Source organism: Dipodomys merriami, unplaced genomic scaffold (assembly GCF_024711535.1).
Source record: "Dipodomys merriami isolate MVZ:Mamm:240054 unplaced genomic scaffold, mDipMer1.0.p SCAF_69, whole genome shotgun sequence".
In the NCBI taxonomy this organism is placed as follows: domain Eukaryota; kingdom Metazoa; phylum Chordata; class Mammalia; order Rodentia; family Heteromyidae; genus Dipodomys; species Dipodomys merriami.
The window spans coordinates 6,067,051-6,091,533 of record NW_027206279.1 but is presented as its reverse complement, the minus strand read 5'-3'; the positions used below and the strand labels follow the sequence as shown (position 1 = coordinate 6,091,533).

Here is a 24,483-nt window from a genome sequence, read left to right as displayed (position 1 = left end):
GCCAGAAGTGGTGCTGTGGCTCAAGTGGTAGAGTACTAGCCTTGAGCAAAAGCAGCTCAGGGACAGTGCCCAGGCCCTGAGTTCAAGCCCCAGGACTGGCAAAAAAAAAAGTCACATTTGCCATTATGATTAAATAATTTGAATATTTCACTTTCTTATATAATGCATATGGATTTTTTTGAAGTCTGGGTTATAGCAGGCAACAGAAATCTACCCTAATTAACCAGCCTTCCTTTGGCAAGGATTAGCTGATTTTCTCTGTAATGTTTTTATGGTCAACACATTAATCTGTAAAGTTGCCAGAAGGGCTGTCTGGCATGGCTAGCCAACCTTTACTGCCAAAGAACCCATTTCCTAGTGAGTTCTGCTTGTTGAGATTGTAATTTCTGCACTGTAGCTGAATGAATTCCTCAGTGCTACCCTCAGCCCTACAGAGTTCTAATTATATTCAGATGTCCTAATAGTTTCCCTTCATCATTGCAAATAATTTAATTTTTGTCTATGAAGTTTACTTACAAACAAGCAACCAAGTCACTTTATTTTCTTCAGTACGTGAAGGAACTGGTTCAGCAGAATGTCTCCATAGCTGTGCTTTTCTAATGTTTGGTGAGGGGCTGGCAAGAATTTTAATGACACAGTAAAGAAAAAAATATCTATATAACTAATTTATTATGTTGGTGTATTGGCTGTGAGTTTACCTTTAGTGGTCGTTTGTCATTTCATAACAACTATGCATTTTGGTTCACTGTGATGATGATTGATATTTAGTGACTGCAACACGTTTATACCACTGATTCAAATTCCATTCATGATGAAGTTATACAAATAATGCATATATTGATATCTTTTATTGCAAAAATGTAAATTTAAAACTTGTATAATGTTCTTGTGCTTTTTGAAATAAAATATCTTATATGTGTATATTTAAAAAGATAAAAGGGACTTCTCATGTTTGGGGATTTGGGTTTGAAGTATAAAAATCTGTATCTAGAAAAAAGCTTTCTAGTTAATTATTTTTGTCAACATAGCACATCTTTTAAATGCCAGAGATTTTTAGGGTAAGTGTATCTCCAAACTTCATGATCTTAAATTTCATCAGTAAATTATTTTTGAGCATGAGTACCAAATGTATGGATATATACATATACATGTGTATATGTATATATATGTATAGTTTTTATTTTCATGTAGTGCTATATTCACACATTGAGTACATTTTAAAACATAGGCTGAAACAGATGGTCAAAGATTTAACCCAGCATATACTAGAATCATGCTCTCTAACATGAAAATAAAAGATTCTCAAGGCTGGAAGAGAAAAGAAACTACACATAAGAGTGTCATAATTAGCTTGACAGCGCACTTCCCAGCAGAAGCCTTATAAACCAAGAAAAATTGGCATGAGATTTTTCACAGAACCGAAGAAACTAATTTTTCATGAATACTGTATCTAGCAGAGCTAGCCTTGAGAAATAAGGAGAGAAAATGAAGGAGAAAGAAATTCCCTAACAAACAAAAGCTAGCAGAACTTATCTGCACTAGACCTATCCTATAAGAAATACTAGAGGGGCTGGGAAGGTGGCTCAGTGGTAGAGCGTTTGCGTTGCATGTCTGAAGCCCTGGATTTGATTCCTCAGCACCACATAGGCAAAAAAGACGTAAGTGGCGCTGTGGCTCAACTGGTAGAGCTCTAGTCTTGAGCTGTAGAGCTGAGGGACAGCGCCTAGGCCCAGAGTTCAGGCCCCACAACTGACCAAATAAAAGAAAAAAAAAATGCTAAGGAGTGTTGTCAAACAGAAAGGCATTAGCAAATGAGCTATCTGTTCAGGGTAGACCACTTGCCTAACATGCACAAGATCCTGGATTAGTTCCAAGCACCAAAGAGGACAATGGGAGAGTGAAAGGAAAGGAAGAGAAAAAAGTGTTAATAATTAGGAAGAAAACAAGCCCCAGTGGCTCCTACCCATAATCCTAGCTACTCAGAAAGCTGAGAGCTAAGGATTGAGGTTTGAAGCCAGCCTGTGCAGAAAAGTGTGAGACCTCTCCAATTCACTACTAAAAAAGCGAGTAGAGCTGTGGTTTAGTGGTTGAGCACCATTCCTGTGGAAAAGCTGAAAGAAGATCGCCTGAAAGAAACACATCAGAGGTGTGAAACTCGCTGGGGTAAGAGGAACTATACAAATTCAGAATATTCCACTATATTGTAAATATGTTGCATTAACCAATTCTTTATTATAAGATTAGAAAATAAATACAAAAATAAATTAAAAGTAATCACTATAGTGCTGGCACCGGTGGCTCACGCCTGTAGTCCTAGCTACTCAGGAGGCTGAGATCTGAGGATCATGGTTCAGAGCAACCCCAGGCAGGAAAAGTCCATGACACTTCATCTCCAGTTAACCACCAGAAAACTGGAAGTGGGGCTGTGGCTCAAGTGGTAGAGCGCTAGCCTTGAGCTGAAGAGCTCAGGGACAGCACCCACACCCAGAGTTCAAGCCCCTGACCAATAAAAAAAAATAATCACCGTAAGCCAGGCACAGTAGTAGGTGCCTGGCAGTCCCGACTACTCAGGAGGCTGAAGCAGGGTGATGATTGCTTAAGGCCAGTTTGAGCAACATGAGACCCATAAGCAATGTAAGATGATGTAAAATGGATCTTTAAGAATTCAAAGTGCTGGGCGCCGGTGGCTCATGCGTGTAATCCTAACTACTCAGGAGGCTGAGATCTGAGGATCATGGTTCAAAGCCAGCCCAGGCAGGAAAGTCCGTGAAACTTTATTTCCAATAAACCATTAGAACACCGGAAGTGGCGCTGTGGCTCAAGTGGTAGAACGCTCACCTTGAGCTGAAGAGTGCAGGGATAGCGCCCAAGCCCAGAATTCAAGCCCCACAACCGACCAGAAAAAGAAAGAATTCAACGTGTGCTGGGCATGGGTGGCGGGTGGCTCAGGGCTGTAATCCTACTTAGGAGGCTGAGACCTGAGGATTTCAGTTCAAAGCCAGCCCCACCAGGAAAGTCTGTGAGACTCTGATCTCCAATTAACCACCACAAAAACTGGTAGAGCACTTGCTTGAGCTGAAGAGCTGAGGGACAGTGCCCAGGACCAGAGTTAAAGCCCCACAACCAACCCCCCCTCCAAAAAAAAAGTGTGCGGAGGAATGGAGGATAAATGTCAGGTTTTTTGTTTTGGTCATGGGGCTTGAACTCGGCCTGAGCACTGTCCCTAAGCTGCTTGGTCCAAGGCTAGTGCTCTATTACTTTGAGCCACAGCTCTACTTTTGGTTTTCTGGTGGTTATTTGGAGATAAAGAGTCTTGTAGACTTTCCTGCCCAGCCTGGCTTTGAATTGTGATCCTCATATCTCAGCCTCCTAACCAAGTAGCTAGGATATAGGGATGAGCCTTCAGTGCCCGGCTTAAATGTTGAGTTTTTAGAATATTTTTTCTTTTTTTTGGGGGGGGGGTCCAGTTGTGGGGCCTGAACTCTGGGCCCAGGTGCTGTCCCTCAGTTCTTCAGCTCAAGGCTAGCACTCTACCACTTAAGCCACAGCACCACTTTTGGCTTTTTCCTTTTTGCTTATGTGGTGCTGAGGAATCGAACCCAGGGCCTCAGGCATGCAAGGCAAGCGCTCTACCACTGAGCCACCTTCCCAGCCCTAGAATATTTTCTCTTGTTCTTTTTTTTTTTGTTGGTCATGGAACTTGAACTCTGGGCCTGGGCATTGTCTCTTAGCTCTTCAGCTCAAGGCAAGCACTCTACCACTAAGCCACAGCACCACTTCGTTTTCTGGTGGTTAATTGGTGGTTAAGAGTCTCATGCACTTTTGTGCCTAGGCTGGCTTGGAACCATGGTCCTCAGATCTCAGCCTCCTGAGCAGCTAGGATTACAGGCGTGAGCCACTGGCGCCCGGCTTCCTTTTGTTCTAATCATGTAATGTTGCTGTTACTTAAGTAGCTTTTATAATCAACAGATGTTTTGTGGAACTTACTGTAACCACTAATGAAAAATCTATAATCTAAATTTTTGTTTTTTGTGTTTTTTGTTGTTGTTGGTTGTGGAGCCTGAATTCTGGGGCCTGGGCTCTGTCCCTCAGCTCTTCAGCTCAAGGCTAGTACTCTACCATTTGAACCACAGTGCCCACTTCCAGCTCTTTCTGCTTATGTGGTGCTGAGGAATTGAACCCAGGACCTCATGCATGCTAAACAAGCACTCTACCACTGAGCCACCTTCCCAGCCCTATAATCGAAATTTATAATAGACAGGATGGGAGTGTGTCACAAGTGGTAGTGTATATCTAGCAATCAAACAAAAGGACCTGAGTTCAAACCTTAGTGTTGCCATAAAAGAAATCTATAATAAGAAACCAAAAGAAATAAAAATACTCCTAAAGTAAATCATTACTGATTAGTAAAAAGGAATAAATTATCACAGCTTGATGAACCTCATAGAAATATGCTAAGTGGAAAAAAAATCTCTAAAAGATACGTACTATGCAATTCTATTCATGTAATAGATGGGAAATATATCACAAAACTAGTCAATAATTATAGCTGTCTGTGATTATAGCGTAAGATGAGTGTGGCTATACAGGGAGAAGTCTTATACTGGCACAGCTCAATCTTAATTGTGATTATACAAGGCTACATATGTGACAAATTATAGTTCTACAAACAAAATGAGGGTATTATATATTTATATGTCTATGTCTGTATGTCTTAGAGTTGTTCTAGAGTAGTCTTCTATGGATACCATAACAAACTACCACAGACTAAGTTGCTTAAGAAAATTGAAACATCGTTGAACACTAATGGCTCACACTTGTAAATTATAGTTATCAGGGATGCTGAGATCTAGAGGATGGAAGTTTGAAGCCAGCTCTGCCAGAAAAGTTCACAGGACTCCTATCTCCAAAATAACCAGCAAAAACTCAGCTGGAGACAAGGCTCTAATGACAGACCATAAGCAAACTGAGTGAAGTTTAAAAAAAAAAATTTCTCACAGTCTGAAACCTCAGTTTCAGTGAGACCAATCTCTTCTGGAGTTTCTGGAGGGGAACTAGTGACCCTTTCCATCTTTGGTAGCCAAGGACAATTCTTACCATTCTGTGTTTATAAAGACAGTGCTCCAAGCTCTGCTATTCTCACCTGGCTTTCCTCTTCCTGTGCATATTAAGTGGTAGAGATCCAGCCAGGCAAGAATTGGGGAAGACACTCAGTTCAACAACAAAACAGTGCCCTATCAGGAGAGCTTTGAGCTCTGCTGTTGACAGGTTGGATATTTAAGGGGGCAATAACTATCAGTTTCAATAAGCAAAAATCTATGTTCTTTGGCCTAGGACCTACCCTCTCTGTCCTTATGTGAGCCTATTGTGCCACGTTCCAATGGTTTTGTTGTTTTGACTACTTGGTTGTTTAATACTTCTTTTTTGGCGGGGAGGCTGTCAATCTTAGGGCTTGAACTCTGGGCTGGAGCACTGTCCCTGAGTGTTTTGTGCTCAAGTCTGGTGCTCCACTTTGAGCCACAGCTCCATTTCTGGCTTTTTGGTAGTTAATTGAACTTTCCGGCCTAGGCTGGCTCTGAACCATGATCCTCAGATCTCAGCCTCCTTAATAGCTAGGATTGCAGGCATGAGCCACCAGTTCCTGGTAGTACCTCTAATGGATGCTTTCTGTAACACAAAACTATTCACATTATACACACCACACAAACTGCCCAGGTACAGTATTATACTGGATCTGCTCTAAGTGGTTAGCTTCTTTAAACTTTGAGTCATCCATGTTGTGCAGTCCATTAGTTCTGTTCATTGCTATGTAGTATTCAGCTGTAATAATTTGTCCATTCTCCTGCCTATAGACTTCTGGGTTGTTTCTAATGTCACTATTTTGAATAAAGCTGTTACGAACAGTCTTCTACAAGTGTTTTGTTGTCAACATGCATTTCTTTCTCTCTCTTGGAGAGTGTACATTTATTTGAAATGCTAGGTCATGTGTAACATTTCAAGAAATTGGCAAACAAGCCAAGTGTGGTGGCTGACACCTGTCATTCTAGCTATGTGGGAGGATCTCATGAGGGGAATCTCAGCTCAGGACCAAAATGGGGTGGGGGTGGGGGCAGCAAGGGAATTCTCAAGGCTCTATCTCAACCAGTGCTGGGCATGGTGTTATGCACCTATCTCAGCTACACGGGAAAGCACAAATTGGAGGATCACAGTTTCAGCTGGCTAGGGCAAAAAGATCCTATGTCAAAAATAAACAACCTGAACAGGGAGTTGACAGTGGTTCAGGTAGTAGAGTAGCTACAAAGCCCTGAGTTCAGTCCCCAGTACTGCCAAAAACAAATTATCACACATATTTCCCACCTATTCTGTTGCGGTAACTCTTAGTATTGTCTGGGTTTTTGTTTGTTTTGTTCTTCCCAGTATTTGGGAAGGAACCCAGGGTCTTTACATGCTAGGCAAGCAGTTTTTGGTTGGTTGGTTGGTTGACTGGTTGTGGAGCTTGAACTCTGGGCCTGGGCATTGTCCCTCAGCTCTTCAACTCAAGTGCTCTACCACTTAAGCCACAGCACCACCTCTGGTTTTCTGGCAGTTTATTGGAAATAAGAGTCTCAGGGACTTTCCTGCCAGGGCTGGGTTTGAACCGTAGTCTACCTCAGATCTCAGCCTCCTGAGTAGCTCTGATTACAGGTGTGAGACACCAGCACCCAGCTGTTTTTTGTTTTTTTAATTTTAGATGTTGGGGTTTTTCTGTGTAGGTAATAAGTGTGCTTCTTCTGTTTCAGTTCTTACACCTTATTTCTTCTTTCCTTGTGGACTGGGTGGATAGAATATGTCAACTTAATGGCAAGAGTAGAAAATGATGATATATATTTGTAAGTCATGCCAAGACCAATGAGGAGTCACTAATATTTCTTCATAGATGAGCTAGGGGGGTAAATTAATATTTGTAAAGAGCTGACTACAGTGTGGAAAAACAATAAAAGATGAGTTAGGAGCCTCCCAAAGCAATATGGATAAGCTGTGGTGACCTAAGCTAGGAAGGTGGCAGACAGAATGGGGAATTGATTTCTCAAAGATGAACTATGTCTCCACTTAGTCCACAGTAAGTGCAATTTGAGTAAGACAATCAATAAAAATATGCACATAATTTATGCCATTTCCTTTAGGAGAAATTATCTCTAGAAGCCACTAAAAAGAACATCTGGGGGGGTGGGGGGGAATGTGGCTTTGCAGTAGAGTGCTTGCCTAGCATGCATGAGGCCCTGGGTTCAATTCCTCAGCACCACATAAGCAAGGAAAAAAAAAAAAAAAAGCCAGAAGTGCCGCTAAGGCTCAAATGGTAGAGCACTAGCCTTGAGTTGAAGAGCTGAGGGACAGCGCCCAGGCCCAGTGTTCAGGCCCACGCACGACCGGACCCCCACTCCCCCCCCCAAATAAACAACTGGATGTGGTAGCTTGTATTTGTCATCTCAGCCATATGGGAAGTATAAAAAGGATGATCATCGTTCTGGCCCTATTCAAAAAATAAAATAAGGGGCTGGGAAGGTGGCTCAGTGGTAGAGAGCTTACCTTGCATGCAAGAGGCCCTGGTTTTGATTCCTCAGCACCACATAAGCAAAAAGCTGGAAGTGGCGCTGTGGCTCAAGTGGTAGAGCACTAGCCTTGAGCTGAAGAGCTGAGGGACAGTGCCCAGGCCCAGAGTTCAGGCCCCACGACCGGACCCCCCAAAAAATAAAATAAAAGTGTTGGGGATGTGGCTTGATAGTACCTGCAGGGCAAGCATGAGGCCCTGAGTTCAAATCCCAGTACTGCAAAAAATTTAATTATCAAAATTATTTCAGACAAAAATCATTGGGTTCAATGTAAAAACACAATGCAACATCAGTTACTAGAACATATGTTCTCACAAACATGCTCCTATCAGAGCAGATTATGAGTTATTTATGTTAGATTCCAGAAATAGTTAAAATGTAAGCAGAGTAAGTAACCTTTATAAATTATAAGAATCAAGTTTAAAAAAAACTAAATTACCTGCAGCTGATAATGAAAATAAGTCATTAATTTAGAAAAAAATTAAAAAATTAAGATGACTTGACTCCAGGAGTTAGAGGCCAGCTTGAGCAACACACAGAGACCCTGTTTTACAAAACTTGAAAAAACAGAAAAAAGCCAGGCGCTGGTGGCTCACACCTGTAATCACAGCTACTCAGGAGGCTGAGATCTGAGGATCATAGTTCAAAGCCAGCCCGGGCAAGAAAGTCTGTGATACTCTTATTAATCACCAGAAAACTGGAAGTGGTGCTGTGGCTTAAGTGGTAGAGTACTAGCCTTGAGCTGAAGAGCTGAGGGACAGCGCCCAGGCCCAGAGTTCAAGACCCATGACTGACCAAAAAAAAAAAAAAAGAGACAGATCTTCATGTACAATTATGAAAGAGCTCTAGTATTATTAATGAAGAAATTAACTTGCCAAACAGTACTTAAAATTGCTTGTTATTCATGTAAAGAAAAGGAATCTATTTGCTTTGCATACATGTAAGGACATTAAGAAACCAGTAAGAAAAGTTGAGTGACTGACTGAAAGACATTGCTCCTCACAGTATACCGTTTTAATATTTTTGTCAATGTTAAGCCATATGAATTCATTTTCTGTGTGTGTGTGTGTGTGAGTTGTAGGATTTGAACTCTGGGCCTGGGCACTGTCCCTGAGCTCTTCAGCTCAAAGCTAGTGCTCTACAACTTGAGCCACAGCACCACTTCTAGTTTTCTGGTATTTTATTGAAGATAAGAGTCTCACAAACATTCCTGCCTGGGCTGGCTTTGAACCACAATCCTCAGATATCAGCCTCCTAAGTAGCTAGGATTTTAGGTGTGAACACTGGCACCCAGTTTTCATTTTCTATTTAGCTAGCAAACAATACTAGAAGAAGGCAGGTAGGGGAAAAAAAAGTCCTGAAGATTTCATCTTCAAAAGAACCAGCAGGACTGGAGGCATGGCTCAAGTGGTAGAGCTGCTTTGCAAGTCATCCCAATGAAAGGCCGAGTTCAAACCATTAGGTCACAATATTCATTCCTAATATACTTGCAACTCAGTTTATCTGGAGCAAGTCCAACATAGTACACATGTTGAGATGTATGCTAAGAACAGGCAGAATCCACTGGAGTGCAGTGTGTCAGACAAACTGGCTATAGAACCTGAAAGGCTAAATTCTAGTTCTGAACTGGTATTACCAATTCTGAAGTAGATTGTTTTATTTGCTCCCCCCTTTTTTCTTTACATAGGAAATTTTTTTCCCAACCATCACCTTTGTTATATTTCTGGTAATAGTTAAAAAAAATTTTTAACTATATATAAAATCATTTTTTTTTGGTCCAGTTGTGGGGCCTGAACTCTGGGCCTGGCCGCTGTCCCTCAGCTCTTCAGCTCAAGGCTAGCGCTCTACCACTTGAGCCACAGTGCCACTTCCGGCTTTTTTCTTTTTGCTTATGTGGTGCTGAGGAATCGAACCCAGGGCCTCATGCATGCAAGGCAAGCGCTCTACCACTGAGCCACCTTCCCAGCCCTATAAAATCATTTTTAAAAATGACATTCAAAAACCTTTTTACCTTTAAGGCAAACCAATAAGTGTCTGGAAGTTAATACAAAATATGGAAGCATGTGCATTTTTGTACTTGTATTTAGTATTAATGCAGAAATTCATTGTGGTGCTGGGAACCAAACCCAGGGCTTTAACCTTGCTAGGCAAGTGATCTATCATTGACCTACACTGAAACCTATGCACTGATTTATTTATAAAAATACTCATTAAGGACTGGGAAGGTGGCTCAGTGGGAGCGCTTGCCTTGCATGTGTGAGGCCCTGGGTTCAATTCATCAGTACCACATAAGCAGAAAAAAAAGACGGAAGTGGTGCTATTGCTCAAGTGGTAGAGCGCAAGCCTTGAGGTGAAGAGCTGAGGGATAGCACCCAGGCCCAGAGTTCAGGCCCCATGACCAGACCCAAAAAAAAAAACAAAAAAACAACTCATTATGAAGCTGGGTGCTGGTGACTCACACCTGTAATCTTACTCACAAGGCTAAGATTTAAGGATCACAGTTCAAAGCCAGTCCAGCCAGAAAAGTCTAAGAGACTCTCATCTCCAATAAACTACTCAAAAAAAGGCAGATGTGGCATTTGTGGCTTAAGTGGTAGAGCCTTGAGCATGAAAAGGCTCAGGGACAGCGCCCAGGCTAAGTTCATGCCCCAGGATCCATTTAAAACTAACAAGCATGCTGGGCGCCGGTGGCTCATGCCTGTAATCCTAGCTACTCAGGAGGCTGAGTTCTGAGGATCTCGGTTCAAAGCCAGCCCAGGCAGGAAAATCCGTGAGACTCTTACCTCCAGTAAACCACTGGAAAACCGAAAGTGGCGCTGTAGCTCAAGTGTAGAGTGCTCGCCTTGAGCTGAAGAGCTGAGGGACAATGCCCAGGCCCAGAGTTCAAGCCACACGACCGACAAAAAAAAAAAAAAAAAAAAACTAACAAGCAAACAAAAACTTGAGTGTACTTTCATGTTTAAAGAGTGAAGAAAGGGGGCTGGGAAGATGGCTCAGTGGTAGAGCGCTTGCCTTGCACGCATGAGGCCCTGGGTTTGATTCCTCAGCACCACAGAAGCAAAAACAAAAAAGCCGGAAGTGGCGCTGTGGCTCAAGTGGTAGAGCACTAGCCTTGAGCTGAAGAGCTGAGGGACAGTGCCCAGGCCCAGAGTTCAGGCCCCACGCATGGACCCAAAAAAAAAAAAAAAAAAAAAAAAGTGAAGAAAGAAATAATCTATGACTTATTTTTTTAAAAAGGTGCACAAAAAAATTCAAAATAGCATAGCAACCACATATTTTCCATAGAATTAAATCCCAATAAAAGTACTTAGTTCATTTCTCTAAATTTTATCTACCATTATTTTTTTTGGGGGGGGTCAGTCGTGGTGCTTTAACTCTGTCCCTCAGCTCTTAAGCTCAAGGCTAGCACTCTACCACTTGAACCACAGCACAACTTCCGGCTTTTTCTGTTTATGTAGTGCTGAGGAATTGAACTCAGGGCCTCATGCATTGCAAAGCAAGCACTGTATCACTGAGCTACCTTCCGAGACCATATGAATATATTTTGTAGAATATGCTATGGGGTTGGGAAGGTGGCTCAGTGGTAGAACTCTTGCCTTGCATGCATGAGGCCCTGGATTCGATTCCTCAGCACCACATAAGCAAAAAGAAAAAAAAGCTGGAAGTGGTGCTGTGGCTCAAGTGGTAGAGCGCTAGAGCTGAGGGACAGCGCCCAGGCCCAGAGGTCAGGCCCCACTACCAGACACCCCCCCACCAAAAAAAAAAAAAAAAAAAAAAGAATATGCTATAACCAAATAGCACAAGAAAATATTTTAATGTTTATCATGATGATCATCATCATATCCCTAAAGATTGTGAATATATCTAGCCACTGGATAACAGGCCTTGTTTCCATATAGCTTGCTATGTGGTCACTATGTGTTTCCATATCGTTTGCTATATGGTCACTAGGGTGTGCTATTGGCACCATCATCAGTCACCCTATCAGTAAAGCCTTGTTTGAGCTGGGGATTGAACCCTAAACATTATTTTATCATGTAGTTGCTGTAGGCCTGAGTTTAACAGTAGGTTAGCTGAGTGATAATGGCTTGAAATGTCTGACTTTCATCTGAAGGCTTGGTTGGAGTTAAAGGATCTATATCCCAAGATTATCTACAGATCTTGCTAATTGAGAAGGGGGAGGGGAGGGGAGAGAGAGGATAAAGATCAAAGGGGATTCCAGAAATCTAGGACTTGCTCCTGAATAATATATTACCTCGCCAATTATCCTAACTGAAAAAGTATCTCTGGGGACAGATCAAAATTCTTAAGTGGACAAGACTGGAGAGTGGAGGGGGGAAGGAGGCTTTTATTGTTGGACGCAATTTCAATGAATGATTTTTTCCATACCAACTTTAATTATAAAGCAACAATATTTATAGAAACGAATCCTTTCCTCAATTCTGTGAACTATATATCCTCTTAGACAATGTACTGAGGAAGGGGGGGGAGGCGTAGGTTGTGGGTTTAATCAGTAGAAACAATTTGGCAACTTCTTTGCGTTTGAATTGGACAACAGGAGCTGTATCATTCATTACCTTTCATGTAAATTTCATCCATTTTTCTCCAAGAACATGGACCTGACAGAGGCGCCTAAAAAAACAAAAACAAAAAACAAAGCCAAGATGCGGCGGCATTTCCTGAAGAAAACAGTTCTGAAGGAATGGATATGGGAATGCACATTTTCTACTAGGAATCAGCTTTAAAGATAAAGTCATTGGAGAGGAAAGAGAGAGGAGGGGGGGGAAAGGGGGAGGAAAGAGGGAGGGAGGGAGAGAGAGAATATAAAGCTTAGAATCCCTTGCATCCATTATCTCCATGGAAAAACAACTCGGAGTTCCGGTTAATTCGGGATCTCGAAAGAGCAGGGCCATTGGGCGACTTTTCTGGAAGCTGACTTGGCTTACTTTTTCACGCTCACACACGCACACGCACGGCTGATACTAGATACAAAGCCTCACACCCAGTACCTAACCTCGACGGCTCGGCCCTCCGGGGTGTTCGGCCGGGACCCCCGCGCCGGGCCGCGGCGCGTCGGCTCGCTGACGCTCGGGGTCCGGAGAGCGGAGTCCGGTTCTTCGGGGGGTGCCTCCGGGGCGCCGGTCCTCCCCCCACCCCCGCCCCGCACCCCGGTGGGCCTCTCCCCCAGATCTCGCGGGGATCAGCTTCGGGGACGGCGCCGATCCCCCACCGCACACCCCCCCCTCCTCACCCGAGATCCGCGGTCACCCCGGTTCCGAGGAGACCGTCGACCGCCACCCGGCATCTATTTACCAGTCGGGGCCCTTTCCGTGCGACCGCCTCCGAGGGGTAAAGCCCCCACGTGACGAAGCTGTTCCGACTTTCTTCCCTAACCCCCTACCCCCCTACCCCCCTCCCCCAAATCCCAACCTCGGAGGTCACAACCATGCCTCCGTAACGGAGTTAACCGCCGCCGAAGCCGGAGAGAACACCTCCGCGCGCCCGGCTAGTCTCTCCGCCTCCTCACCGGCGGGCGGTTGCGGCGCCGACTGGAACTACCAGGCCCAGAATCCCCCGCGCGCAACCTCCGCACGCACGCGCGTTGCCATTGTGATGCTCCTTTCCCGGTAACTCGCCCTCTCAGGCAAACCTGAAGATAGCGGCAAATCTCCGGTGGGGGGCGGGGGGGTGGGTGGAGGGGCGGAGACGCTCTTCTGCTTGATTCTCCACCCCCCCTCCCTTCCTCGTGATAGGCAATGGGCTCAGCCAACCGACGCTGCAGCCTCGGAACGCGGTGTCCAATCGGCATCCGAGTTGGAGCGGTGGGCGTGCCCACTGGCGGGGCAGGTGGGCTAGGCTGTGCCGGGTTGCGAAGGGGGGTGGGGGTGGGGGGAGAATAACGTCGGGTCGGGTCAGCGGGCGCTGCAGTAGTCGCCGCAGCGGCGATGGGAGCGGTGGGGACGAGGCGGCGGCGGCGGCAGGAGGAGGAGGAGGAGGAGGAGGAGCAGAGGCTGACACAAGAGCAGCGGCCGGGGGCGGCCTGCAGCAGCCCCAGCAGCAGCGGCGGCAGGAACGGCAGCAGCAGCAGCAGCGGCAGCCGCCGCCGCCACCGCCAGTAGACGCGGACCGTAGCCGAGGGGCCTCGGCGGCCGGCCGGCCCTCGGAAGCCGCGCTCGGGTCCCGCCGCAGTGGGCGGCGGGGGATGGGCAGGCGGCGGCGGCGCTCCCGCCTGCCGAGGGGCGTCCCCTGAGGGCCCGGGCCCTCCACCCCAAATCTCTACGTCCGCCGCGGCCCAGGTAGGACACACCCCCCCATCTCCTGTCCCCCACCGAACCCCAGGGTGCCGCGGGGCAGCTGGGGGGAGGGGGTCCCTCCAGCCCGACCGCGCCCCCCCCGCCCCTCGCCTGACGAGGAAGGTGTGGGGTGGGGGATCGTAGATCGCTGCCCACGCCCTGGGTAGACCCGGCCCCCCTTCGCCTCGGAGGGCGTCCCCCCCCCCCGCGCCCCATCCCCACCCCCACCCCAGGCCGAACTCGGGAGGGTCACGGAGCTGCGTCTGTGGGTGACCCACATATCACCTGTGCTCCTCACGCCGCTCTCGTCACCCGGGGGACCGAACGCCGGAGGTTCTTCACAAGGCCGGGGGGGGGGGATTCCGAAGTAGGAGCGGTTTCTTTCATTCCCCCCCCCCCGCCACCACCACCACACACACCCCCTCGTGGGGGGGCTGTGGAGCCCCCCTCCCCGACCCTCTCCCCTCAGCTGTGCCCGCCAACGTCGCGGGGGGGGGCGGTTAGTTACTTGGGGTGCCCCAGTGTCAGGGCCCCGAGGGAATTTTCTGGCGTTGACTAGAGATGATGGTGGTGATAAGCTGAGGTGCGGGGGGGGGTATGTGGGGGGGAACAAAAGATGCCCCCCCACTCCGCGCCGTCAGAATCGGGGTGCCCGGACACCTTGCCCTACCCACAGTGAAGTTTATTTTGTGTCCGTCGGGGCTGCAGGCAGGCAGAGGGGGAGGGAAAAAAAATGACATTGAGTCGTACCCTGCTTCGGAATGAAAGTTGCTGGGCGGCCGCGGCGCCGGTGCCGACCGGCCGCCTCCCCTGCTCCGGACACGGTGCTTTCTTGGAAGATTGAAGAGGGTGGGTTTTTATTTTATTTCATTATTGTCCTCATAACCGGGAGTGATTGTAGCCTCTGTATGATGCGGAAGTAATTGGATATTCAGTAGTTAGGTTACAAATGTGTGTGTGTGTGTGTACACCACATAGACACACAGTTTGGTTACAGTGTTTGACACTGTGAGCCATTGGTAGTTGTGTTGGTATTGAAGCACTGGGTTTACTAGAACAGCCACTGTGTGTGTGTGTGTGTGTGTGTGTGTGTGTTTGGCTAGAAAGAGTTCATTTAGGGGACAGAATGTGAAATGTTCCCTCTTTTTAACTAAAGCCATAGTGATAACAGATATAACAATATGATTAATCTTGGAGAATGTTTCCAATGATGAGTATGTGGACTTAGGGTGGTATATTGTGATCCATACAAATTAGAAAAACCTTGAAAGGACTCTTTAATTTGGAGGTTTATATTTCCTGGATGATGTGTCTTCACAATGGATGCTGGAAGCATAATTACAAAGGAAAGTTTTTCCATATGGTCCAGTGTTAGGAAGTGCTCTTTTTCTCTTATAGTTTGGACACATAAATAAAGCTGCAGGTGTGCTCAGCAGTAGAGTGCCTGCCTGGCAAGCATGGGTCCCTGAGTTCAAACCCCCATACCACAAAAAAGCCCATCGCTTCCATAATTTAATTTATAATATAAAATTGAAGCAAATTTGATCATGAGTAGGGAGCTAAGAATACTATATCTTGCTGATTATCTTGTACTATGATTCATACATAATTTAGTCAATTCTCTATTAAACATGACTTCAGATTTTATGTCTTTTGGCTTTTAAGTACTGATTATTTTAATACCTCAGGAAAGTCAGGCAAATTGAACTCAATTATATAGAACTTCTTTAAAATGTAGTGTTAGTAGTGAAATTTGTATAAATTAGACAATTTTAAGGGCATTTTACATCAAAATATGAAAGGCATGGCTGTTGGTTTTTCAAAGTAAATGAATATCATAGTCATGATCATAGAATTTAAAACTCACTTTGGTGATGGTCAGGGAATTGAATTCTTTGTATGTTTTACAGTTTAAAAAAATAGTTTATTGGGCTGAGTGCCAGTTACTTATGCCTGTAATCCTAGCTACTTAGGAGGCTGAGATCTGAGGATCAAAGCCAGCACAGGTAAGAGGGTCCCTAAGATTCTTTTTTTTTTTTTTTTTGTTGGTCGTGGGGCTTGAACTCTGGGCCTGGGCGCTGTCCCTCAGCTCTTCAGCTCAAGGAGAGCGCTCTACCACTTGAGCTACAGCACCACTTCCGGTTTTCTGGTGGTTTATTGGAGATAGGAGTCTCACAGTCTTTCCTGCCCGGGCTGGCTTTGAACCGTGATCCTCAGATCTCAGCCTCCTGAGTAGCTAGGATTACAGGCGTGAGCCACCAGCGCCAGGCCCTAAGATTCTTATCTACAACTGACTACCAAAACAAAACAAAACAAAAAAAACTAAGTGGAAGTTTGAGTCAAGCATAGAACTCTAATCTTGAGCAAAAAAGGTAAGGGATGATGCGCAGGCCCTGAGTTCAAGCCGTTGTACTAGCCATAATAATTTATTCAGATGACATCTTAATTTCAAATTATGGGTTACCTTTAGCTAAAACCACCAAGCTAAAATACTTCCAATTTTTTTTTTAACAGCGCTATGGTTTGAACTGAGGGGTCTGGGATAGCTAGGATTACAGATGTAAAACACTATGCTCAGTTTATTGTTGAGATATGAGGTCTTGCTTTTTTCCCAGCCTGGCCTTGAGCCTCCCAATCTCTTGCCTCCTGAGTAGCTGGGATTCCTAGGGTGAGCAACCTCACCTGTCTACCTTCAGATTCTAAAGCCTGTGAGACAATAGATTCGCTGCTTTCAAAACAGATTACGGAAAATATTCAGTAGCCATTATGAACAAGTGTGAAATGGACTGATCACCAAAATAAAATAAACTTGGAGTATTAATGGAAATAGTAATGGAATGTAGCTTCCTTTCTCACTTTAAGGTCCCATAGGAGAAGTTCTTCTATAGATAATGTGACCAGCAGCCTTTTCAGTTTGAGGTCATGTTACTAACAATTACTCTAGGAATCTCTTGGGTTTTTTTGCTCTTTCTTTCTCTCCTTTTTTTTAAAGTAATTTTTCAGTACTGGGGATTGACCCAGCCTTGTGCCTGCTAGGTAAATCCATTTGAGCTCCACCTCTAGTCTATATTTGTATATACACATATAAATGTGCATACCATGTGGTTTTTGTTGGTTTATTTATTCATTTATTGTAAAAGTGATGAACAGGGGGCTTACAGTTAAATAAGTAAGGTAATGAGTACATTTCTTTTTAAACAGTTACCCCCTTTCTCATTTTTTCTCACTTACCACTCCCTATTCCCCCCCTCCCAAGTTATAAAGTTCATTTTCAACATAGTGTCTAGTGAGTATCATTGTTGCATTAGCTCATCCTTTGTCCCTGTTTCTGTGATTCCCTTTCCCTTCCACGGGTCAAATAAGTTTATATATAAGACAAAGGACAAAATAGAAATAACTGCAAGCCCTAGCCTTGAGCAAAAAGAAGCTCAGGGACAGTGCTCAGGCCCTGAGTTCAAGCCCCAGGATTGGCAAAAAAAAAAAAAAAAAAAGTTAGATAAATGGGATTGCATTAAACTGCAGAGCTTCTGCATGGCAAGGGACATAGCTACCAAGATAAATAGAAAGCCCATAGATGGGGAGAAGATCTTCACTAGCCATACAACAGAAAAGGGCCTCATATCTAAGATATACTTAGAACTCAAAAAATTAAACCCTACAAAACAAATCCTCAAAGAAATAACCATCCCATTAACAAGTAGGCTAAACTTTCCTGAAGAGGAAATAAGAAAGGCTCAACTTCAAATAAGATCTGCTCAACATCTCTGGCGATAAAAGAAATAACAAATCAAAACAGCATTGAGATTCCACCTTGCCCCAGTTAAAATGGCCATTATCAAGAAATCTAATAACAACAGATGCTGGTGGGGATGTGGCCAAAAGAAAACACTAATACACTGTTAGTGGGAATGTAAACTTGTTCAACTACTCTGAAAAGCAGTATAGAGCATCCTCAAAAGACTAAGCATAGAGCTCTCCTATGACCCAGCAATCCCACTCCTGGGCATTTACCCAAATGACCTCAAACGAGGCCATACTAAAGCTACCAGCACCACCATTTTCTTTTCTTTTCTTTTTTTTTTTTGGGTCCGGTCGTGGGGCCTGAACTCTGGGCCTGGGTGCTGTCCCTCAGCCCTTCAGCTCAAGGCTAGTGCTCTACCACTTGAGCCACAGCACCACTTCTGCCTTTTTTCTTTTTTGCTTATGTGGTGCTGAGGAATCGAACCCAGGGCCTCGAGCATGCAAGGCAAGCGCTCTACCACTGAGCCACCTTCCCAGCCCCAGCACCACTATTTTTTTTTTTTTTGTCGGTCGTGGGGCTTGAACTCTGGGCCTGGGCGCTGTCCCTCAGCTCTTCAGCTCAAGGCGAGCGCTCTACCACTTGAGCTACAGCGCCACTTCCGGTTTTCTGGTGGTTTATTGGAGATAGGAGTCTCACGGTCTCTCCTGCCCGGGCTGGCTTTGAACCGCGATCCTCAGATCTCAGCCTCCTGAGTAGCTAGGATTACAGGCGTGAGCCACCAGCGCCCGGCTAGCACCACTATTTTCATTGCAGCATTATTTACTACAGCTAAGCTATGGAACCAACCTAGATAGGTATCTTCAGTTTTTACAGTTTTGAAATGAAACACTTTTAATGCTATTTTACTTCGTTTTCTTCTTGCTGTTGCTGTTGGTAGCCAGTATATTGTAAATAATAGTGATAGTAGTAGCAGTTTTACCCCCAAGTTTCAGAGAACAGAACATTTTCCACTGAAAATAGATAGTGCTTTTAAGACAAATTATGGTAAACTTTTGTGAACATTTTTTTAATGTGTGTGCCAGTCCTGGGGCTTGAACTCAGAGCTGGGGCACTGTCCCTGAGTGTCCCTGAGCTTTTTTTCTCAAGGCTAGCACTCTACCACTTAAGCCACAGCTTCACGTCTGGATTCAATTTTAGTGGTGAATTGGAGACAATAGTCTCACAGACTTTCCTGCCCAGACTTGCTTCGAATTACAGTTCTCAGATCTCAGCCTCTTGCATGGCTAGGATTATAGTCATGAGCTGCTTATGTCAGGCAACTGAGTGTAGTCTTTAAAATTATATTAAAAAATTTGTTTTCACTTCATTAGGGGTAAAATTCCCCAATGTAAAAAGTTAACTGTTCTTTGAAAAACAATCTGGAACTATAATCATGTGTCCTTAAAAATGGGAGGTAGAAAGTAGTTTATTGGCTTCTCTGGTGACCTATCAAGATTGGACTAACAATTTATTTTTTTTTTGGGGGGGGTCTGGTCGTGGGGCCTGAACTCTGGGCCTGAGCGCTGTCCCTCAGCTCTTCAGCACAAGGCTAGCACTCTATCACTTGAGCCACAGCCCCACTTCCAGCTTTTTTCTTTCTGCTTATGTGGTGCTGAGGAATCAAACCCAGGGCCTCATACATTCAAGGCAAGCACTCAACCGCTGAGCCACCTTCCCAGCCCCATCTCCTCCCCTGCCCCCCACCTTGGTCTAGTACTACCTCCATTTCTAAACTATCTTGAAAAAAATAGTTTTATCACATTTTTCAGTGACTAATAAAGCAGCAATGGGGAATGAAATTTTCTGCTTTGTTAATCCTCTCTGAAAAATATTTGTATGTACATGTACAGAGAAGTATGCTTTATTGATTGTGTGTATGTGTGCACACACGCACGCACGTGTTAGTATTGGCTTGAACTCAAGGCCTTCCACACTATACCTTAGCTTTTTCATCACTCTACCACTTTAAACCACATCTCAACTTCAAGCTTTTTGCTAGTTAAATGGAGATGAGTTTCTTGAATTTGTCTTCCCATGCTTGCTTTGAGCTGCAATTCTCAGATCTCAGTCTCCTTTATTAATCTTGAGCCAAACAACTTGACAATCAAGAATACCCATTGACAAGTCTAGCCCTTGTTAAATTCACAGCAAACACATGTCTTTATACTGTTACATTTTATCCCTGGTCCCGGAAAGGCTGTGTCCATCTCATAATCCAAAAGGCATTCAGTCTGTCTCCATGAGTCCCATAAAAGTTTCAACATTGTTCAGAAGTCCACATTCAAAGTCTTCTTTGAGATGCTAATCCCCTGAAAAGTTAAAAAGAAGATTAAAGACTGGAAGTGATGGTGCATGCCTATAATCCCAATTCCTTAGAAGCAAATACAGGAGGATTTCAAATTTGAGGCTAGCCTGGACAAAGTTATTGAGACTCTACCTCAAAAAGGATAGAAGTGGGAACATGGCTCAAGTGGTAGAGTATTTGACTAGTAAATACAAGGCTCTGGATTCAAATACCAAGTACTGCAAAAAGAAAAAAAAATTACAGCCTTCTGGCATACAATGACAAATGGTCAAGGTTCCCATTCCATATGGGAGGAATATAAAAATAGCAAGTGGGAATGGCACCAAAGCAAGATCAAAACCTAGTAGGGCAAACATTATATGGGCCGCTCTATGTTGTGCATCCAGGGCTCCTGGTAGCACACGTGACAGGTTCTTTGCTGAATGTCAATGGATGAGCTATAGGTCAATTCCTGAGAGAGTCCTTGTTCGCATTTGAAACTTCATGAAAATAGTCTTTTCTGTGTGCATTGCTCTCTAGTCTTCTGAGCTCCCACCAAAACCACCCGTTAGCTTCTGCTTGCTCCATTTTAGGCTTTCTCTAGTCCACTCTTCCAAACTCCTCCAGAAAACTGCTTCAAAGGCTGCCAAACCACATGGTCAAATAGAGCAGTGACCTCACTTTCCTGGCTCGATTTTTTTTGTGTTAGACATCATCACTGTGACAAAATACTTTCACATAATAAACAACTCAGGAAAGGGTAGCCTTGTTTTGGTCCATGGTTTTAGAGGTTTCAGTCTATGATACATCTGAGGTACCTGGTTGGGGGTGGGGGGCTCTGAGCAGTTCACCAAATGGCGGTTGGGAAGCAGAGAGAGAAAGCTGTAAGGAGCTTTAATCCTTTTCCCTCCTTTACACTCTGACCCCCAGCCTGTGGGATGGTGCCTATCCCTGGTCATTTTTTTCTTTTTTGGGGGGGGGTCCGGTCGTGGAGCCTGAACTCTGGGCCTGGGCGCTGTCCCTCAGCTCTTCAGCTTAAGGCTAGCACTCTACCACTTGAGCCACAGTGCCACTTCCGGCTTTTTTCTTATTTGGTGCTGAGGAATCAAACCCAGGGCCTTGAGCATGCAAGGCAAGCGCTCTACCACTGAGCCACCTTCCCAGCCCCTCCCTGGTCATTTTTTATTGTCAGATGTAATTTTACAATGTTGTGTATTTGGTTTTCTTTTTTTAAATATTTTAAAAAATATTTTTGGAATTTGCTTTCGGATACAGTTATTTGAAAATAGTTTCAGAAGCTGGGCTCCGGTGGCTCACACCTGTAATCCTAGCTACTCCAGAGGCTGAGATCTGAGGATTGCAGTTCAAAGCCAGCTTGGGCAGGAAAGTCTCCAATTAACCACCAGAAAAACAGAATTGTCGCTGTGGCTCAAGTGGTAGAGCACTCGCCTTGAGCTGAAGAGCTGAGGGACAGCACCCAGGCCCAGAGTTCCAGCCCCACAACTGACAAAAAAAAAAAAAAGTTTCAGGACTTCAAGGCTATTAATATTTAAAATTTTTTCTTCTCTTTTTGTTTTTGCCACTATTCCTGAGGCTTGAATTCAGGGTTAGGCACTGTCCCTGAGCATTTTTTGCTCAGGGCTAGTGCTCTACCACTTGAATCATAGCTCCACTTCAGCTTTTGGGTGGCTAATTGAAGATAAAAGTCTCACCAACTTTCTTGCCCTGGCTGGCTTCAAACTGCTATCCTTGGATCTCACAGCCTTCTGAGTAACTAGGATTACAGGTGTCAGCCATAAGCAGCAGCAGCAGCTGCTGCTGCTTCTGCTCCTCCTCCTGCTCCTTCTTCCCATTATTATTTTTTTACTGTAGCACTTGGGTATGCAGGTGTGTAAGCATCAAGACTATTCTACCTGGTCTTGACTGCTTCATTTCAACACATGCTGATCACTCCTCTAGTTTCAAGGAGAACCCTCTGTAGATTTCTAGCTTTTCTCCTCTCCAGTCTTCTACCTGTGGTAAACTCTAGCTTCCTTGGCCTCTTAACTTTTCCTCAACTTACGGAGATATGTGGGCTGTGTTTGTGTTTCCCCATTCCCAGTCCTCACCCTGAAAACTCCCCCAGGCAGTGAACTGCTTTCCCTTTCTCATCTATCCCTGGGCTGTGCTGCCTGTTGTTCAATGACTGAAATCAGTTGTTTCATGAATTTTGTCTGTTTTTCTAGTTGCCTAAGGTGGGAGGGTAAATTTTCTTCCTTTTACACTATCCTCGCCAGTACAGTGGTGGGTGTGTTTAAATCTTAAAGAGTAGTCATTCCCCACTATTCCCTAAATATAGTTTCAAGTATATTTCCTCACTTTTAAATACACCATGAACTTTTTTGATGATTAATTCTGGCATCATACTCTTTGAGATTAAAATCATGACTAAAAATAACTTTTCTTTTTTTTTTTTTTGTTAAAGAACAGAAACTTACATAAACCATACATGACGTTTATAAAATCTGTGCTGTTTATTTCATGAATTATCTAGCTTGCATCTCATGGATAAAGGAAGATATTACTTCAGATCATCTCCTAAATGAACTTTTTCTCTGAAGTGCTTTGATGGCTTCTCCTTGCCCCCTGAATTAGAATGAAGTTGATGCACTTCTAGTTTTTGTTTTTTATTTATTTGTTTGTTTTGTGGCACTGGACATGCTACTGCTGAGCTATAATTCACATTCTCTTCATTTTTTGCAGTCTGAATTGATTTATGTGTTTCAAGTCTATGTGTTCTTTTTTCTCAGCATTTTCACTGGGGATGCAGTTCAGTGATAGAATGCATAAAACCCTGGGTTCAGTCTCTCTCACCAGAAAATAACAACAGAAACCCCCAAAGTAGCTTTTTAAGAACTTCTTTTTCTTTCTTTTGTTTTTTGAAGACCTTTTTCTTTTTACTTCCATTTTTAAAAAATACTGTTATTTGGACTTGAACTCAGGGTCTGGGTGCTATCCCTGAGCTTCTTTGCTCAAGGATAGCAGCACTCTACCACTTGGGCCATATCTCCGTTTCTGGCTTCTTACTGTTTAATTGGAGATGAGTCTCATAGACTTTTCTGCCCAGACTGGTTTCAAACTGTGATCCTCAGATCTCAGCCTCCTAAGTAGTTAGAATTACTGGCCATTAGTGCCCAGCTATTTTTATTCTTTTCTGATCAACTAATTTTCTACTTACTTTAAAAGCAAAATTATAACAATACTAGAAGTAGTGATCATAAGCCGGGCACTGGTGGGCTCACGCCTGTAATCCTAGCTACTCAGGAGGCTGAGATCTGAGGATCATGGTTCAAAGCCAGCCCAGGCAGGAAAGACTGTGAGACTCCTATCTCCAATAAACCACCAGAACAGCGCCCAGGCCCAGAGTTCAAGCCCCATGACCCACCAAAAAAAAAAAAAAAAAAAAAAGTAGTGATCATAGCTGTAGAAAAATAATTTTGTCATACTGCCAAAAACATTTTTATGTAAATTTGATAAGTAATCATTAAAGTTTCTTTTCTGGAAATCAGATTTAAATGCAGTGATCATACAAAGATGCCCATTTCCCTTAATCAGTATCTAAACAAGCCAGGGACTATTTTGGATTAGATTATGTCTGTAGCTGTGACTATTCCTCCTGTTAAGTAACTTACAAAATGACACGATAAGTAATGACTATCATTTATTGTGCCCCAACAGTTTGTGAATACTATGATAAATATGATAAATTAAGTCTTTACTAGTGTTAATATATTAGTGCTTTCAATTCTTAATCACTATTGTTACAGTGGAAATAAGAAGGAAAAGGAGAAATAATGGGCCTAACAGTCAGAATTGATCTCTGTTTTGTGAAGTTGTCCCTGGAGTTAGATGATGATAAATTTGCTTCAGTGATATGTTTATTTCTCAGATAATATTCCTTAGGGAATGCTCTTTATTGTCTTACTTGGTCTTGGGTTTTTTTGTTTGTTTATATTGTGATATTGAGATCAAGCCCAGCCTTTCCTGTTTTATTTTTTCACTTTTCATACACTAAAAATCATTTCCAGCCATGAGCCGGTGGCTCAAGCCTGTAATCCTAGCTACCCAGGCGGCTGAGATCTGAGGATTGCAGCCAGCCTGGGCAGGAAAGTTCATGAGACTCTGGATATCTCTAATTAACCACCAGAAAACCAGAAGTGGTGCTGTGGCTCAAGAGTGCTTGCCTTGAGCTGAAGAGCTGAGGGACAGCGCCCAGGCCTAGTGTTCAAGACTCACAACCCACCAAAAAAAAATTCCTTTCGTTGTTTCATCATTCTTATTTTGCTCTACCATTGCCTCTGTTTTCTTTTAGTTTTCTATTATACTTCTCTGTATGTGAATCTCTATGATTTAAGTTGTATGCAGTTTGATGTCTCATTTTGTGCTAAGTAACTTCTCCAAATGTCTATATAGATTTACCACAAAGTTCAATACTCACTTATGATAGAAGATAAAGTAATTTTTTATTTTATTTATTTATTTTTGTTAGTCATGGGC

The 24,483-nt window shown here is 43.9% G+C and overlaps 1 protein-coding gene across 4 annotated transcripts in view; it reads left to right on the top strand.

Annotated features, from left to right (window-relative positions):
- Positions 1-13,128: 13,128 nt before the first annotated feature.
- The window catches only part of Ttbk2 (tau tubulin kinase 2), a 61,555-nt gene continuing 50,200 nt past the window's right edge, over positions 13,129-24,483 (top strand). For 2 of the 4 annotated variants that reach the window (XM_070005916.1, XM_070005915.1), the window contains exon 1: positions 13,798-13,885. The gene's annotated coding sequence lies outside the window, so the exon portion shown is untranslated. Of the gene's footprint in view, positions 13,217-13,286; positions 13,437-13,797; positions 13,886-24,483 lie in introns of those variants that run through there. The other 2 variants (XM_070005918.1, XM_070005917.1) reach the window with 2 other exon arrangements.